The 14,800-nt window shown below is 38.3% G+C and overlaps 1 protein-coding gene across 3 annotated transcripts in view; it reads left to right on the top strand.

The window, feature by feature from the left end:
- The first annotated feature begins 3,821 nt into the window (after positions 1-3,821).
- SDCBP (syndecan binding protein) overlaps positions 3,822-14,800 on the top strand; it is a 28,425-nt gene continuing 17,446 nt past the window's right edge. For 2 of the 3 annotated variants that reach the window (XM_070392287.1, XM_070392285.1), the window contains exon 1: positions 3,822-3,899. The gene's annotated coding sequence lies outside the window, so the exon portion shown is untranslated. Of the gene's footprint in view, positions 3,900-6,761; positions 6,890-14,800 lie in introns of those variants that run through there. The other variant, XM_070392286.1, reaches the window with a different exon arrangement.

Raw genomic sequence — 14,800 nt, 5'->3', positions numbered from 1 at the left:
GAAAGGGGAGCCAAATGCCATACTATAAATTAATTTAGCTTATATCTACAAGCTAAACATTGGTATGTCAACCAACCATATTTTTATCACCTGTCAAAGGTGTAGCTTACGATTGTGATGGAATTTTTAGTATAGATGACTACTCCCCTATGGCAAACTCATCTATGTTGAAAGAACTTTTAAAAATAGCTTTGTAAACACTGTAAATACCTGGGGGAAATGATCATTTAGAAACAGAAACTATTATTATTGCACAGGATTGTTTTATTATAAAATAATCAGCTACACCTATCCAAACTGAAAAACTGATATTTACTAAGGAATAATTATTTACTTTCACAAGTGTTATGGCATTACAAAATGACTTATTTCAGTGTTCTTTTTAAATAGGGAACACCTACTTAAAAATGCATTTAAAAAGTGATTGAAAAAATATAACTTGCAGTACATATATTTCTTTTCAGAAACCTGTTGTCTTCTAAGTGAGATTCTCTAGAATTGCATAAACAAATTGGTTCTAGGAATGTCAGCTGTGGAGTGTTTTAAGTGGTGACTTCATTGTTTAACAAAACATTGCTCATAATCTTGTTGATATGAAACCCTGAGGAGAGAAATGTGTTCCGGAATAAAGGCTAACATTGTAAGTTTAGGGCAGTCTGGTTTACAATGTGGCTGAGATTTCTAAAAGGAAGAGGAAGTTACATAATTCAATAGTGCAAGGGACTTGCAAATGACTGACTGTTTTTTGTTTTATGGTAAAATTAAATCTTTAGAAATAACAACAATGCTAATTACAATAGTACTATTCACTATTATTATTTTAGGAGCCTTAAATAAGACAAATTTCCCAGTTCTGAAAATGTAATAAAAATGTAATTATTCTCATCTTTACTCCTACCCATAAACAACATTATAAACAAGGAATAGATCCTTTTAAATAAGAGTACTGTACTTTTCTCATAGCATGGAATATTAAAGATATTTTAATATTTAATTCTCTAATAAAAAGGCAATCAATTTAACCTTTGATTAAGCGTGACCTACCATGGTAATTTTACAATGTATTTATATTTGTGGAGCTATTTTTGTATCAGACCACTGAAAACCCCAAAGAAAGTAATATGTTCTGGAAAATAACTAATTAGCATCTGCATCTCAACTATGATCATAGCTTGGGCCTAAACTAGTAACATGTTGATCTTATTATGCTTGCATAAGGATTATTCAAAGATAAGTCATGTAGAGTGATATGATTACATTTTTGTTCTTGGTCAATTTGCTTTTTTTTTACTGCTTTTTACTCTAATTTCTTATCATTAATTCATCTCCCACACCCAGAAGCAAGAATTCCCCTCTATGTTCAAATATATTACTTTTCTTGGAGACATTCCTCCTAAAGCTCTCCAATTTCAAATGGGACTGCTGCTTTCTAGGCCTTTCGTGTAGTTGTCATCCCAGGTTCTTCCTTCAGCATCGTCCTTCCACTCTTTTTGCCTCTCTCTCGTGCTGACACCTCTGTTGTGGGAACCTTCTCGTCCCCCTATCCTTTTTCTTGTGTTCTTTTTTTATTTTTCGAACTATAAGAGAAAGCTTATTTGGAAAGACACAGAGGTAGGAGAAGTAAGCTGTAGACCAAATAGGCTTAGGAAACAAGTTACAGAGGCAAAAGGAAAGCCCTTGGAGTTTAGGAGAGAGTGGCAAGGAAAATGCACCTGGGGAAGGGGGGTGGGGGAGGCATGGACATGCTCCCTAGAGAGAGTCGCCTGTGTTTTTATTTTTGTGATGAAAGTACATGTTTACTGGCCATTTACTTCTTGACAAAGGGAGCATGAGAGATAAATCATTTGACTCCTTTTATATATAAAAATATCTTTATTCTATTACAACTGAATGTTATAGTTTGGCTCAGTATAGACTTCTAGGTTAGAAATAATTTTCCCTTAAAATTTTGAAGGCACTGCTCCATTGACCTGCAGCTTCAAGCATTTAAAAAAAATTTTTATTTATTTACTATCTTTTTGTAGTTTTAGTTCTCCTTTCTGGGAGATATCATTGAGTTTATCTTCTAAACCTAGAAATTATTTATGTCTTTGTTATAATACTTTTAAGTATCAGAAATCTCTTTTTACAATGTAATATTTTGAACACTAGTATTGCTTAAAACTATCACCCTGTTCCTCTTTTATGAATGCAATACCTTGTTTCTCTCTTTAAAAAAAGATTAGTACTGGATTTTTAAATATTTTGTCACTGTTTCCTCCTATTTCCTTTTTTTTTCTGTTTGTTTCTTCATACTACAAACCTCTTCGAATTGTTGGGAATCTGTAGTATCTGCTAATTTAGACTTTTGGGGCTTTCCCTAACAATAAGTAACAGGACTAAAAACAAAGGTGGGGCATGTTAAGGGAGGACTTCATTATAAGGTGATTAGGTCAACTGTCAGAATCCTCAGGTTTTTTTCACTTGAATTTCCTAGAGAGGTATCATTCAATCTGCTGCCTGTGCAGGTGCATGGGATGACTGCAACCTTAAGCCAATGAACAGATAGGAAAAAGGGATCAGCAGTGTATAGATTTCCACTCATACTCCTTTTGCTAGGGCGTTAGTCTACTGTTTTCTGCAGATAAAGGTGAGGGACACATCAAGGTGATTCTGCAGATCAAGATGTTGACAGGACTGGTTCCTTTTGGAGTTTCCAGAAGAGAATGTTTCTTATCTTTCCAAGTTCTATAGCAGGGGCGTGGAACATCCGGCCCTCCTGCCGTAAAGGCCGGAGAAATCATTTGGTCTGGCCCTGCCAAGGCAACCGCAGGTGGGACTGGAAATTCAATAAATCTAGGAGCTTTCTTCATAGCAACATAAATTTATATTAAGTGAGTTATATCAATTGAATGATATTACAAATATCCAAGTGGCCCTTGGCAGAAAAAAAGGTTACCCACCCCTGCCAGCCCTGTTCTAGAGTCTGCCAGCTTCCTTTGGCTCGTGGCCACATCATCTCAATCTCTGCTTACTTCCTTACATCTTCTACTACGAATCCACCGGCCACCACTGGGAGGGCAGCTGCTTTACCCGTGTATTAAAGCTCTTACGGATTCTAATAAAGCTACCCGCCAGTTCTTTGGAATCAGTCCCGAATGCAGACTGTTGGGGCTTTCCCTAACAGTAACTAACTTGGGTAAACTGTGCCTGTTTCTTTGTATGCGAATGCAGATGTATCTCTGTCATATAAATTGATGTTAAGGACCAAATTAGACTATAAATCAAGGCCTTAGAACAGTGCCTGGAACATAGCCCTCAAGAAATAACAGTTTTTTAGTTTTTGCCTAAGGACACAGCTATTACTTTTGCGCACTACTACACAAACAGCCAAGGACGGACAATGAGTGATAAAAACCAAAGAAAAAAGGTATAGTGCGAAGAGGGCAGGAGTTGAGAACAGTTAGTGGGAGGCATGTTTTTGAGCCCAATGGTGGAAATCCAAGGCCGGCAGAGAAAATCGCCAAAAGGTAGCTTCCCAGGACTCTGTATTGGATGTGATGGGATCCACGTGACCCTGAGCTCAGACCAGCAGTGAGCGGTGGCACCTGGACCCTGGGCACAAACTATACGATTGTCGGGGTGGGGAAGGTGATGAGCTTAAACGGTGGCAGCGGGGATGCTCTATTTCCCAACCCCCGGACAGCAGAGGAGCCCCGCACCGGGCCCTGCTCACCCTGCACCCAGCTGCCCCGTTACCAAGGGGACGGGTCACCTGACCGGGCGGAAGGCGGGGGCGGCGCCGTGACGCGCCTCGGGGGCGGTCCTCCGGCGCGCGCGGCTTTTCTCCCCTCGGGCTGGGGAAGTCGGTGCTAGTGACCGGGGGCAGCGGCGGCGGCGAGCGGTTCCCTGCGGCCTCGGTAAGCAGTCCTGGCGGGGAAGGAGGGACGCTCACGCCGCGTCCCGGGCGCGGGGACGTGGGGACCCCGGGTCACTTAGCGGAGACCGGCCGGGTCGCAACGGTTTTCGGGAGGCGGAGGCGGCGACGCCCTCGCCGCGCTGCGCTCCGCGCCCTCTGTGCGCTCAGCCGGCCCGGGCGGAGGGGAAGTTTGCGCGCACCGCCTGCCCGCGTCCCTGCCGGTTCCGGGGTCCCAACCCGGCCGGGCGGGGGGCCGGGGACCGAGCTGCAGCTCGGGGACTGTCTCATTCCGGTCCCTTTCGACCGTTTTTGTTCCTGTCGGAGGAGAACGAGGCGCGGGCCTGCTTCCTCGGGAGCCCGTGGGCCTGGGGGCTGAGCCTTCTCACCTCCGCGGGGCTGGTCGCGGCGCCGGACGGGATGAGGGGTGTTTGCCGAGGGCGCGGCCCCGATGGGGGGCGGGGGAGGCGGTGCTGGAAGAAAGGGAGCCGGGTTCCAGCCGGGTGTGTTCCGGGAAGTGTCCCCGAGGTCTGACTCAGAGCTTTGGGGCAGGATTTCCTGGTGAGAAGGGACCTTTCCCTTTCGCTCAGTGGGATTATTTAACCCCGAGTCTCCTATGCGCCGGCTTTACTGAAAGGAGTTTCTCGGTTTCTCCGCCTGGATGCATTATCCGCACACACAGTCACTGCCGCTTTTCCATTATGTAAGCCCATCACTTAGAAAGTCCGTTTGGTTTACCACACTCTCAACATTCACTTGCTTCAAAGAAAACACACACAATTGGTTAAAAAGGAAAATGACATTGAAAGACAGCTGCAGTCGGTTCGCTTTATCTCAAATATGTAGACGTGATTCATTTAAACTCAAATTTGTCGTCTTTAGTTTTTATTTGCGGTGTGGGTAGACAGTAAAAAACGTGTTTTGTTTTCTAATTTTATTGTCTCTGCTACCAGCTTAGTTCTGTAAATCACTTTCCTCGTGGTGGATGGAAACATCAAATGACTTGTGCCACAAAATAAAAATAAGGAAGTGGAACGTCTTTTTAAATGTTCAGGAAATAGTCACTGCATTTACCTAAGTATAACTTAGGCAACATTCATTTTTAGTTATGTTTGTGCATTATAAGGATGTAAAAAAACTATGATCCAAAGAGGGAGAATTTCCTAATAGTTGGCTAAGTACACTCAAATGTGTACTGTTAAATTAAAAAGAAAAAAACCACTTCCTTAACCGGAACATGACTCAACTATTTTTTTCCCTGTTTTCGCCAGATTTAGGTACCTTTTTAAGGTAGTATATGCCAAGAGTTTTTAAAAAAAAGATTCCCCCAAACAACTTTTAAAAATACTTCCTACACCCGGTAATAGTTGTATTAGTACGTTTTAATTTCTTTCTAATTGCTGCAAGTATTTTTTGTACAATTCGTTTTTGAGGAGGTAAGCAACAACGTGACTGAAAGTTAAGCAATAAAGTTAAGCAATGGTATATAGTCTCCCATTTAGGTTCCCCAGCCAACCATAATCCCCTTCTGTAGGAGCCAACCGTTTTTGCATTTCTTAGGTATTTATTCGGGGATATTTTGTACCTATATAAGCAAACATCAGTGTATTTCCACCCCTTCCATTTCATTCCCTTTTTTGTTATTGTGGTAAAATACATTGTAACGTAAAGATAACCATTTTTAAGAGTACAGTTCAATGGTATTAAATACATTGATACCAGGCAACTATCACCACCACCATCCATCCCCAGAACTTCATCTTGATAATTGAAGCTTTATACCCATGAAACTAATTTCCCATTCCCCCAGCCCCGACATCAGCCATTCTACTTTGTGTCCTTATGATTTTGACTAAGCACCTAATAGAAGTGGAGTCGTAGAGTATTTGTCTTTTTGTGATGTCTTCTTTCACTTAGATGTCCTCAAGGTTCATCCATGTTGTAGCATATTGCAGAATTTCCTTCCCTTTCAGGGTTGACTAATATTTTATTGTACATATATGCCACATTATGCTTATCCGTTCATCCTTCCATGGACACTTGGGTGACTTGTAAGTGTGAGCAATTGTGAATATTGCTGCTATGAACATAGGTGTACAAGTAATCCCTCAGACCCAGATTTCAGTTCTTGCAGGTATATACCCAAAAGTGGAATTGCTGGATTACATGATAATTCTATTTTTTGTTTGAGGAACTGTCATATCGTTTTCTGTAGCAGCTGTAGCAATTTATACTCCCACCAACGTTGCATTTCCATAGTGATTGGTGATGTTGAGTATCTTCAGGTGCTTATTCGTCACTTCTGTATCTTGGGAGAAATGTGTATTCGACTTTTTTTTGCCAATTTTGTTTTTTTGTTGACTTTTAGAAGTTCTCCAGATATCCTGGATATTATCCCTTATCATATATATGATTTGCAAATATTTTCTCCCATTCTGTGGATTGCCATTTTACTCTGTTGATAGTGCCTTCTGCACAAAATGGAAAATTTTTCATGAAGCCCAATATGTCTCGTTTTTTTTTGATTACCTATGCTTTTGGTGTCATATCCAATAAATCATTGTGAATCTTTTGTCCTATGTTATCTTCTAAGAGTTTTATTGTTTTAGGTCTTATATTTAGGTTCTTGATGCATTCTGAGTTAGTTTTTTTATATGGTGTTAGGTAAGGATCCACCTTCATTGTTTTGAAAGTGTCCTAGGTGTACCGGTTAATAATGGTGGATTTCGTAATCAAAGAAAACACGATAATTTCAAGAGAAAAATCAAAAGTGCTTTATTCAAAGTAATGTGCATCGCTAGCTACACATTTCCCCCATCTTTCAGGTAATTTGTGGATACTGTCCCAATAGAACTTTTCTTGTTTTGAGGCAAACCATTCAGAGACCAAATTTTCCACTTCTTCATACGTTTTGAAGTGCTGCGCAGAAAGTGCGAGTGCCATTGATCGGAACAAGTGGTAATCGGAAGGAGCAAGGTCTGGTGAATACATCAGGTGGGTTAATACTTCCCAGGCAAGACCTTTTAACGTGTCTTTAACTAGTTTTGAAGTGTGTGATGGTGCGTTATCATGAAGCAAAATTACTTTGCCGTGTCTTCTGGCACATGCTGGTCGTTTCACGATCACAGCTGGTTCAAATTGGTTATTTGTTGTCGGTAGCGATCAGTATTAACGGTTTCACCTGGTTTTAGAAACTCATAATACACCACACCTTCCTGATCCCACCAAACGCAGAGCATTGTCTTCTTTCCGAAGCGATTTGGCCTTGCAGTCGATGTTGATGGTTGACCTGGATCAATTCATGATTTTGTGCATTTGGGATTCTCAAAATAAATCCACTTTTCATCGCCAGTCACAATTTGATACAAAGAAGACTTTCTTTCGTGCTGTTGAAGCAGCATTTTACTGATAACTTTTTGGTTTTCCTTTTGTCTTTTGTTCAGTTGATGTGGCACCCATTTTCCTTCCTTTAAAATCGTTCCCATTGCCCTAACCGGTTTGACTCGGTGGATAGAGACCGTCGGCCTGTGGACTCAAGGGTCCCAGGTTCGATTCCGGTCAAAGGCATGTACCTTGGTTGCGGGCACATACCCAGTGGGGAGTGTGCAGGAGGCAGCTGATCGATGTTTCTAACTCTCTATCCCTCTCCCTTCCTCTCTGTATAAAATCAATAAAATATATTTTTAAAAAATCTTTCCCATTGCTTGTAAATGATTGGAAATTGTTTGCTGAGCAACGTTTAATCTTTCTGCAAGTTGTTTTTGAGTTTGACACGTATCTTCATCCAATAATGCTTGTAATTGTTGGTCTTCAAATTTTTCGGTTGACCTGGATGTCCTTTGTCTTTCACATTGAAATCACCACTTTTAAAGCGTTTAAACCAGCATTCACAAGTACCTTAAGATGGAGCACGTTCACCATAAGCTTCCCGAAGTATAGGATAACTTTTTCTTCAAAATAAAGTAATGAATTAAAACTTCCCTCAAATGCTCTTTTTTTTTTTTTTGGCACAAAATTTGACATTTTTAAGTGTAAAAATATCTATGATGTTAACACCTTCAGCAAATTTGACATGAAGTTTTATAGCTTGCTGTCAATACAGCAAAATAGCATACATATCAAATCGCATATATGTCAACATATGTGTAACTCCATCTATTGAAGAAAATCCTCATTATTAACCGGTACACCTGGTATATCCAGTTTTTCCAGCATCATTTGTTGTAAAAATCTTGTGTTTTTCTCATTGAATGGTCTTGACACCTTTGTCAAAAATCAATTCACCAAGTGTCTGAGGGCTTATCTCTAGGCTCTCTAGTCTCTTCCATTGATGTATTTGTCTTTATGCCAATATGTACCATACTGTTTTTATTATTGTAGTTTTATAGTATATTATGAAATCAGGAAGTGTGATCCTCCAGCGTTGTTATTTTTCAACATTGTTTTGGGGTACCCTAAAATTTCATATGATTTTGGCTTTTTTTTCTGAAAAAAAGTCATGGAGATTTTTATAAAGATTGCATTGAATCTGTGGATCATTTAGACTAGTGTTGATATTTTAAAAATACCAAGCCTTAATCGATGAACATGGGATGTGCTTCCATTTATTTATATCTTCTTTAATTTTTTTCAGCATTGCTTTGCAGATTTCATTGTACAGTTCTTTCACCTCTTTAATTGATTCCTAAGTATTTTATTTTTTGATGCTCTTGTAAATTGAATTGTTTTTGTAATTTCCTTTTTAGATAGCTCATTGTTTATGTATAGAAATGCATCTGGTGTGTGTGTGTGTGTGTGTGTGTGTGTGTGTGTGTGTGTGTAGTTCAGGGTTTTTTATACCTTAAACATAGAAGATCGTATCATCTGTAAACATAATTTTTACTTCTTTTCCAATGTGGATGCCTTTATTTCTTATTTCTTTTTCTTTCTTTTCTTGCCTAATTGCTGTGTCTAGAACTCTGTTGAATCTAGGTATTTTATTTTTGATGCTATTGTAAGTGGAATTGTTTTTGTAATTTTTAGATTGCTTATTGTTTATGTATAGAAATGCAACTGATTTTTGTGCATTGACTGTATCCAGCCGAGTTGGTTTATTCTAACAGCTGTGTGAGTGTGTGTGTGTATGTGTGTGTGTGTGTGTAATCCAGGGTTTTCTATACCCTAACATAGATGATGATATCTGTAAACAGATAATTTACTTGTTTTCCCATGTGCATGCCTTTCTTTTTTCCTTTTCTTTCTTTTCTTGTCTAATTGCTGTGGCTAGAACTCTGTTGAATAGAAGTCGTGAAAGTGTGCCTCCTTGCCTTGTTCCTGATCTTACAAGTATTCAGCCTTTCACCATTGAGTGTGGTTTGCTTTGGATTTTTCATATATGGCTTTTATTATGTGGAAGTAATTTCCCTCTATTTCCATTTTGTTGAGTGTTTTTTATTATAAAAGATTGTTGAGTTTTATCAAATGCTATTTCTGCATCAATTGAAATGATCATGTGGTTTTCCCCCCATCCTTTTGTTGATATGACACACTATTTTGATCATCTCACATGTTGAACGATCCTGCTCTTACAGGAATAAATCCTACTTGCTAAAGATACATAGCTGTGTAATTCTTTTAACGTGCTGTCGAATTGTTTGCTAACATTTTGTTAAGGGTTTTTGCATCAATGTTCACAAGGAATTTTGTAGTATTCTTACAGTACCTTTGTTCTAGCCTTGATATCAAGGTAATGCTATCTTTGTAGAGTGAATTAGGACATGTTCCCTCCTCTTCATTTTTTAGCAAAATTTTGAGAAGGATTGATATTAACTCTTTTTAAATGTTTAGTAGAATTCATCAGTGAAGCCATCGGGTCGAAGGCTTTTCTTCGTTGGGAGATTGTGATACTGACTCCATCTGTTCACTAGTTATAGGTCTATTCAGATTTTATGTTTATTTGTGATTTAGTCTTGGTAGGTTTTGTTTCTAGGAATTTGTCCATTTAGGTTATGTGGTTTTGGGGGCATATAGTTGTTCATAGTACTCTCTAGTAATCCTGATTTCTATAGAGTCCATATAAATTTACCACTTTCATTTCCAGTTTTAGTATTTGAGTTTTCTGTTTACTTCTTAGTCCATCTAGATAAAGTTTATCAATTTTGTTAATTTTTTTAAAGAACCAACTTTGGTTTCATCTATTTTCTCAATTCTCTGTTTCATTTATCTTTGTTTTAATCTTATTTCCTTCTGCTAGCTTTGGGTTTAGTTGGTACTCTTTTTCTAGTTTCTTAACACAATTGTTCGCATATTTATAGTACAGTGCTGTAAATCATGCTTTTCTCTCCAGTTAATGATAATATATTGAACCTCTTTCAATATAGTGTATATAGAACTTCCTCTTTTATTTCTTGTGTCCTGCTATTACAGTCAGTGCTTCAGTGAATAAACTTCAACATTTGTCACTTTATGTGCAAATATATTTGTAGACTAAAGACCTGAAGTGATATTGCTGGATTGGAAGGTATTGCATTTATAATTTTGGTAGATGTTGCAATGTCACTTTCTATGAAAATTATACTAGTTTGCACTTTCATGCGTAATGTGTGTTTCTTAAAGCCTTATTATCAGAGAATGTTGTCAAACTGGATTTTTGCCAGTTCAGTAGGTGTGAAATAGAATCTTTTAGATAAAATGAAATTCTTCTTAGAGTAGACTTTATATGACATATTAAAAGGAAGAGTTCCACTGTTCTTCCATGAAATATGTGTCAGCCTGGGAACTATTTTAACTAGTGCCCAGGTAATTCTGATCTGATGCTTAGACACATTTAATAAACATTGCTCTAGATGACCGTTTAGGACTTTAGCGAAGTATACATGTTCTTTGACACTATATATGAGCCATCTGAATGCTTATTAATTCTCAATACATTAGAAAACACAGCCATCACTGTTTACCATTGTGGTCCATTGAACATTTTAAAAAAATACTTTAGGCCATTTTATGAATAATTTTGCAGAAGTGAAAATAAAGAGATAGTAAAAAAAAAAAATTAGTAACAGTCTGAACATAAGAAACCCAGATTTTTATTATAAACTAGAGGCCGGGGCACGAAATTCATGCACTCGGGGAGGAGGGTCCCTCAGCCTGGCCTGCACCCTCTTGCAGTCCGGGAGCCCTCGGGGGATGTTCGACTGCCAAGGAGGCAGGAGAGGCTTCTGCCACTGCCGCTGCGCTCGCCAGCTTTGAGCCCGGTTTCTGGCTGAGCGGAACTCCCCTTGTGGGAGCACACTGACCACCAGGAGGCAGCTCCTGCATTGAGCGTCTGTCCCCAGTCGTTCTGCTGTTTGATCAATTTGCATATTAGCCTTTTATTATATAGGATTTTTCTGGTTTTGAAGGTATCTCTAGCTGAAATGGGCGACGTCTTTTGAGTACAACTAATTGCTCAACTGTCATGAGTGAATTTGGAGCATATACATCTTGTAAATACAATTCTACATACATCTCTAAGATGTTCTAGCTTATATTATTTTTGGTTCTTTACGTACTCAGTTGTCAAAATAATATACTAATTCTAGATTTCAAATAAATCTCTAATAGGTTCTGACATTACTATCTGGTAATTTTTCTACTTGAATTGTCAAAATGCAGTACTTTTGCAAACTTTAATGGCACATCATTTTATTGAGAGGATGATCATGTGTGTTCTATATTTGCAAGTAATTTTCATTTATATTTTTTATCAACATCAATTAGAATAATAAGTGCAATAAGTTTTTAAGAATATCTCTACTGTTTTCTTTTACTCACCTTGTTTGAACATCGCCTTCATTTGGCCACTTACAAATCATATCACGTAAATTTTGCTGCACAAATATAAAAGATTGAAGAAGATGGTAATATCCTTTTGTTACCCTACTGCTTCCTTGCTGGCCTTGCCCTGGCAACATCTGGCACCTTTCATGTGTCAGGTGACCTCCAGGTTCTTGACTCATGCAGGAAAAATTTTAAGACACAACTCTAGGTGAAAGTGAGAGTAAGTTTATTAAGACCTAGCTCAGTGAGGTAAAGGAATGGTCCCTGGGGACAGGATTAGGGGGTAACTCCAGCACCAGCTGCCACTGTCTATTTCTTCCCTGGGTGCAAGCTTCATGGGGACTCTTAGAGCTTAGCTTAGGGGGTGAGGCTGTGCTCAAAGAAGATAGTGCACTTTCTTAGACGTGTGGGTTTCTATAGGCAGGAATATTATGGGAGGTCCCAGGAGAGGATCTCAACAGAATGTTCATTGGATTTCCTGATGTGTAGGTTAGTCTGCTGATGTATAAAAATTAGCATATAGTGGGATCAGGGGTCATTCTCTGGTTAGTTTCACCTCTATCTAATTGTGTGTTTTTGTTGTTGTTGTTATCTATCTTTCTGACTAAGGTTATTTAAATCACTGGCGCTTAGATATCTTTGGTTTGGGAGAATAGATTTAGACCACCTGCTCTTAGATATCTTTGGTTAGGGGGGATGTAGTTTTGTGATTTATCAGCCAACTGTTAATTGCTCAGCCTCAGTTTTCTCATTCTGCTTGCCTGGGAACATTCCTAGTTTCTTACTAACCTGTCCCACTTTAAGTAAAACAGATCCCAGGGACTTGTTTCAGAATATTGCATGATAAAGTTATTCCTTCTGAATGACTGTCTGAATGAAAAATCATTTCTTTTATTAATTAAAGCTATATTGTTTATGTAATGATTCTTAAGTTGAGGAATTTCAATTTTAGGCTTTCGCCACATGGAAACTCATATTTTTATATTTATATGATTATTTTTCTCATCAAAAGAGTCTAGAATACATTTCCTTGTCTCTTTGTGTTCATCTTCTGACTTGTCTAATAAATCTCTTCCTCTTTCAGTTTTCTCACTGCCATCTTGGGTGAAAAATTCTAAATTCTCTGCTGTGTTCAATGAATACTTTTTAGAAAAAACAGCTACAAACATGGTATCTCTACACTTTACCTTCTTGGAAGAGGAGGCAGTACTTTGGGCAATACAAACTGAAGGGTGACTGTTTTAGGACCTTAAGATGGTTTTATGGTTGTACTTTAGGTTACTACCCCGGTATACATTTCCATGATTTCCTATGCAAATTAAAAAGATTTTGTACTGTTTTATTTTTGCACTAATTGAAGCTAATAGGTTACTCCTACGTTTAAATAGGGAATAATTTGACATCCTGGATTCCTGTGAAAATGATTTATGGGAATAGAATGTTTAAGCACTTTGCTGTTGAGGAGTTAAAGCAATTAGCTTATAGAAGATTTTTTTTAAAAAAGCAAGTGTGTCCTAACTTTTCTACCTTACAGAAAAGATTTGTTGATTTACTAGATCAAACTTTAAGCTGAGACCCTGGAAAGCAAATTAAGTTGGTGGCAGAGCTGGGGCTAGAACAGCCGTGGGCAAACTACGGCCCGAGGGCCGGATCCGGCCTGTTTGAAATGAATAAAACTAAAAGAAAAAAAAAAAAAAAAAGACCATACCCTTTTATGTAATGATGTTTACTTTGAATTTATATTAGTTCACACAAACACTCCATCCATGCTTTTGTTCCGGCCCTCCGGTCCAGTTTAAGAACCCATTGTGGCCCTAGAGTCAAAAAGTTTGCCCACCCCCGGGCTAGAACTTGGGCTGTTAAAAATTTTCCTTTATTTTTGAAATTCAGGAATAATTGACTCATATTAGTTTCAGGTGTACAACATAGTGGCTCAATATTTGCATTACCACAGTAGGTCTTGATAACATCTATCACTGCACATAATTACAAATTTTTTCTTGTGGTGAGAACTTTTAAGATGCACTCTTTTAGCAACTTTAAATATACAGTACAGTATTAACTATAGTCATCATGCCATATATTACATCTCCAGTACTTATTTATCTTATAACTGGAATTTTATACCTTTTGACCCCTTTCACCCATTTTGTCCATTCTTACCCCTGTCTCTGGCAACCACCAGTGTATTTATAAGTTTAGTTTTGTTTATTTTTCACATATAAGTGAGATTATATAGTATTCGTCTTCATGTGACTTATTTCACTTAACATAATGCCTTTGGGACCACATGAAGCATAACATCTGCATCATCAGGGTACAAGAAGAAGAGAGAATGTAAGGGATCATGAACCTATTTGAAGAAATAATGACTGGAAACTTCCCTAACCTTGTGACTTCACACAAGTCCAGGAAGCACAGAGAGTCCCAAATAAAGTGAACCCAAAGAGGGCCACAGCAAGATATATCATAATTAAAATGGCAAAGGTTGAAGTCAAAGAGAGAATCTTAACAGCAAGATAAAGACAGTTACTTACCTTCAAGGGAGCTCCCATTACTGTCAGCTGATTTCTCAACAGAAACATTTCAGGCCAGAAGGGATTGCAATGAAATATTTAAAGTGATGAAAAGCAAGTACCTGCAACCAAGGCTACTTTAGTCAGCAAGGCTGTCATTTAAAATTGATGGAGAAATTAAGAGCTTCCCAGACAAGAGAAAGCTAAAGTAGTTTGTTACTACCAAACTGGTATTGCAGGAAATGTTAAAAGGTCTTCAAGAAGGAGAAGAGGATTAGTTAAAAGATATAAGTACATACCTATCAGTAATCTCTTCAAGTTTAAATGGCTTAAATGCTCCAATCAAAAGACTTGGATGGTTAAGAAAACAAGACCTATATATATGCTGTTGACAAGAGACATACCTCAGAATGAAAGATACACTCAGACTTAAAGGTATGAAGAAAGTTACTTTATGCTAACGGAATGGGGGGAAAAAGCTGGGGTAGCAGTTCTTATGTCAGACAAAATAGACTTTAAAACAAAGGCTATGGTAAGAGACAAAGAATGACAGTACCTAATGATAGATATAACCCCTGTAAACATTTCTTTA

Source organism: Myotis yumanensis, unplaced genomic scaffold (assembly GCF_028538775.1).
Source record: "Myotis yumanensis isolate MYYU_CA2020_CCGP unplaced genomic scaffold, mMyoYum1.0.hap1 SCAF_15, whole genome shotgun sequence".
NCBI lineage: Eukaryota > Metazoa > Chordata > Mammalia > Chiroptera > Vespertilionidae > Myotis > Myotis yumanensis.
Note: the sequence above shows the minus strand (reverse complement) of the source record. Positions and strands in the feature narration are given on the sequence as shown.